The following is a 4,933-nucleotide window of genomic DNA, read 5'->3' as shown; positions in this document are numbered from 1 at the left end:
CTGTGTATGGGGAGGGGTTAGGGGCTGACTCTCCAGTATTATTTTATTATTCCTTCAATTCAGTAATAATATAATAACTTCGAGACTTAACAGCTCAGATAAAGAATAGTGGCCTATTGAGAAACTTTATTATTTTGCTTTTGACAGGACGCTCTTTCAGACATTCTTCTGGGGGTTAAAAAAAAAAAAAACCCTATTTGGATTATTTGCATAAGAATATATTTTATTGTAATGTGTCTAGCATTTTCATAGCGGAAAATCCAGGAAAATGAACAGCATATTATCATTACAAACAATGATATTTAGAATTAGAACAGAAAGTCCTTGGTCATTTTTCAACCTGCCAACCAAATCAATGCTGAGAGAAAGCTGTGTGTGGTGTGTGTGTGTGTGTGTGTGTGCGTGCGCGCGCGTATGTGTATGTACTTGTGCACAAGCCTGTGGGCTGATGAGAGCGTCTTACAGAGATATGGATTTATAATTTGCTACCAGCAAGGGAAGCACTTTAAATGGCACTAAGTTAGCTAGGGAGCTGTGGCAGGAGGCAAGGGTCATAAACTCTAGAGCAAGTGTATGGCGTGTTTCACTTTTGTGTACATTTTTCAATCTTAAAACAGATTTACTCAGGATTTAAGACTTTATTAAGGTCAAAAGGATTACATTAAGTTCATAGACACGTTTGTTTTATTAATTGAGTCATAAGTTCTGGCCGTCTGCAAACACGTTTGAAAACAGGCATCAGATGGTTTCCATTGCCATAATAGATCAGAAAATCTGCCAGTAAGTCTGTTTGCAGCTCTTAAAAGCTGTTGAACAAAAATGTGTTTTGAACTATCGACAATTACCTGAGAAAACAACTGGATTCTGTAAGTCGGTTTGTTTATATTCCCAATACACTCGCTCTTACCCCACTTCCTACACTCTTGGCCCGAGCCGTCCACTCCAGGGCATTGGAGGTGATCTTGCTCGAAAACATTTCCCTCTTCACCCTCATTAAGATGGTATAGCAAGAGGAGTGTTAACAGGTTTTTCTACGAACTTACTATTGATGGAGAGGAGAAAACAGTGAATCTAGAAAAGGAAAAACAAGTTGGGTTTTTACTAAATCACATACGATAGCGTGTGTAAAAATTATATATACAGTATCCTAGATTTAAAAAATAATTACCGTTACACTGGAAAGCCCATTAATGCCTTCCTGAATCTATGGCCTTGTCTCTGCACCCAGAGGTAAGAAGACTGACCTGATTCTTGTGCTTATCTCCTACTGGCTTTTCTTTATAGTATTTACTATATGCGTTTTATCCCTTAACAACATATTGTTGAGTTTTCCATGGTTTGAACTCTATAAAATGAAATAATAATTTAATGTGCTCTCCTGCAACCCTTTCTTCTTAATATCATGTTCCCAGCATCTGTCTGCGATGTGGCATGTAATGAGTGAGCCGCTGCTTTTTCCTCAGCTTTACTGAGATATCACTGACACAGAATATTGTGCGAACTTAACATACACAATGTGATGGCTTGATACACATACATATTGCTATGTTTCCCAAAAGATTAGTTAGCACAGCCTTCACCACACATAACTGCCACCTTGTTGTTACAGTGAGAATTTTAGGCATTACTCTCCTAAAGACTTTCACGGCTGCAATATGGTATTGTTAACTACTATCCCCATGTTGTGTATGTCATCCCCAGAATTTGTAACTTCTTACAACTGAGTTTGTACCTCTTGAGCAAGCTTTCCCCACTTCCCCAGCCCTCAGCCCCTCACAGCCACCACTCTCTCCCCAGTTTCTATGAGTTCGATGTGTTCGGATCCCACACAAAGCAAGATCATACAGCATTTCTCTTTCTCTGTCTCACTTATTTCACCCAGTATAATGCCCTCCAGGTCCATCTATGTTGTCACAAGTGAGAGGATCTCCTTTTTTATGGTTGAACAATATCCCATTCTATACAAACACACACACACACACACACACACACACACGCCATATTTTCTTTACCCATTCATTTATCTCCGTATACTTAGGCTGTTTCCATATTTTGGCTATTGTGAATAATGCTGCGATGACCATGAGAGTACAGGTATCTCTCTGAGATCCAGAGTTCATTTTCTTTGTATAAGTACCCAGAAATGGGCTTGCTGGATCATGTCAGAGTTCTATTTTTAATTTTTTTGAGAAACCTCCATACTGGTTTTCATAGCTATTGTACCATTTTACAATATATAAAAGATTCTAAATGAGGAAAAATGCACAGAGGGTCAAATGTGGGGTTTTAGTAAACTGGATATTTCGAAATCTTAAAGTATTCCATTAGAGATAATTTAAGGTTACTTTTTGCTGTCATTAAGACAACCAGAGGCGCCTGCGTGGCTCAGTGGATTAAGCATCTGCCTTCTGCTCAGGTCATGATCTCAGGTTCCTGGGATGGAGCCCCGCATCGGGCTCTCTGCTCAGCAGGGAACATGCTTCTCCCTCTCTCTGCCTACTTGTGATCTCTCTCTGACAAATAAATAAATAAAATCTTTTTTTAAAAATCAATCAAACAACCAGTTAAACAGTTTAAAAGAAACCAATGAGTCCTCTTTACGATTTACCACTGTGCCATTATGAAGTCATGGCCTCTATCAGTAAACATGTTTTAAAGTTTCATCTCTACAACGTCACTAGTATTTGGCTAAGACATTTCTAGCTGTCCTTTAATCTTCTGACCTATGCCTGGTTTTCACAGTGATACTCACTATGGCAGCTGTTTTTTTTTCCCCTAATTCCTCTGAATACTTACTGTGTGCCCAACATTGTACTAAAGGATTTTAACTGTATCCTCATGCTATCCCTTAAAGCAAATACTGTTACTGCTTTCATTTTTTCAAATAAGGAAGCAGGCTGAGAATGCCTAGGGACTGTATTTCATTTATCTTAAGAACACACTTCACATTCCTGAAATCAGGATGCACCTTGTAATCAGTGGTGTCTTACAATCACTGTTGCTCAGACAATAGCCTGGCATGGTAGCTATTACCCGTGCGTGTGTATACTTGGTCATACTTGTTGATATGACTGTCAATTCACTTGAATTTATGGGTAATGTTAGTACTTAACATGGTGAGTTTTATTGACATTTTTAATGTTTTCAAGACTGTTGGTTCTGAATTGACATTGCCAAGAAAAGGTACCGTGTAGGCTGAAAGTGCTGGAAACAGGACGGCAGGGAGGCAACTGGATATTAGTAAAACAAATACATGTATCACCAGAGGAATGTATACAATTTCCGATTCTCTTGCACAGTGACAATTAAGTGATTTATAGGACCTATGGAAGAAAGATGCCCACGAAAAGAAAACTTGGTTATATTTTGTTACCACTATATCCAAAAGGATTGCCAAACTAAGCAACGGAAGGCAAGAGAAACTGTCAGATCCCTCCACCCAAAAATGCAAGAAACCTCAAGGCATACAGTAACAGCCAACGCACACTGCACAGCACTTTTGCTATGGGATTATGTCACTGTTTCATTAGAACTTTCTTTTTTATTGGTTGGGTTCCCTGAGCAGCGCCATGGCGGTGGGCAAGAACAAGTGCCTTACGAAAGGTGGCAAAAAGGGAGCCATGAAGAAAGTGGTTGATCCATTTTCTAAGAAAGATTGGTGAAGGCGCCAGCTATGTTCAATGTAAGAAATATTGGAAAAACATTAGTCACAAGATCTCAAGGAACCAAGATCTCATCTGATGGCCTCAAGGGTCGCATTTTTGAAATGAGCCTTGCTGATCTGCAGAATGATGAAGTTGCATTTAGAAAATTCAAGTTAATTACTGAGGATGTTCAGGGCAAAAACTGCCTAATTTCCATGGCATGCATCTTGCCGGTGACAAGATGTGCAACATGGTCAAAAAGTGGCAGACCATGACCGAAGCTCACATTGATGTCAAGACTACCGATGGTTATTTGCTTCGTCTGTTCTATATTGGTTATACTAAAAAAAGCGATAATCAGATTTGGAAGACCTCTTATGCTCAGGACCAACAGGTCCTCCAAATTCAGAAAAAGATGATGGAGATCATGACCCGAGAGGTTCAGACAAATGACTTGAAAGAAGTGGTCAATAAATTGATTCCAGACAGCACTGGAAAAGATATAGAAAAAGCTTGTCAGTCCATTTATCCACTCCATGATGTCTTCGTTAGAAAAGTAAAAATGCTGGGGGTGCCTGGGTGGCTCAGGGGGTTAAGCCTCTGCCTTCAGCTCAGGTCATGATCTCAGGGTCCTGGGATCGAGCCCTGCATCGGGCTCTCTGCTCAGCAGGGAGCCTGCTTCCCCTCTCTCTGCCTGCTTCTCTGCCCACTTGTGATCTCTGTCTGTCAAATAAATAAATAAATAAAATCTTAAAAAAAAAAAAAAAAGTAAAAATGCTGAAGAAGCCCAAGTTTGGATTGGGAAAGCTCATGGAGCTTCATGGTGAAGGTAGTAGTTCTAGAAAAGCTACTGGGGATGAGACCAGGGCTAAAGTTGAACGAACTGATGGATATAAGCCACCAGTCCAAGAATCTGCTTTAAATGGAGACATTTAATGGTGACAAATAAAAAATCTTATTTGTGATGTTTAAAAAAAAAGAAATTTCTTTTTTATTGGTATATAAAATAATGATGTGTCCCAGAACTGATGACATCTTAGACTTAATGGCATCAGGTACCTTGCCCAGGGTCACACGACTAGTAAGTATAAGGGTAGAGGCTTACATAGCAGGCTTGTGCTCCTAACCAGGAGACTTTAGTGGAACTTGTTTGATTTTTTTTAACTTCTCTTCTACCTTTTAACAAGCCCATAAGCTTTTCTTTTAAAATAAATATTACTTGTATTTTTTTTATAAGTTCATGACCATCTTGGGGATAATTGTAGACCCCTTGGGAACAGGATTCAAAA

The 4,933-nt window shown here is 39.3% G+C and overlaps 1 pseudogene; it reads left to right on the top strand.

Annotated features, from left to right (window-relative positions):
* Positions 1-3,560: 3,560 nt before the first annotated feature.
* LOC131821331 (small ribosomal subunit protein eS1-like) lies at positions 3,561-4,627 on the top strand (annotated as a pseudogene).
* Positions 4,628-4,933: the final 306 nt, after the last annotated feature.

The sequence above is a fragment of the Mustela lutreola genome, chromosome X (assembly GCF_030435805.1).
Source record: "Mustela lutreola isolate mMusLut2 chromosome X, mMusLut2.pri, whole genome shotgun sequence".
In the NCBI taxonomy this organism is placed as follows: domain Eukaryota; kingdom Metazoa; phylum Chordata; class Mammalia; order Carnivora; family Mustelidae; genus Mustela; species Mustela lutreola.
This window is presented reverse-complemented; position numbering and strand designations above follow the sequence as displayed.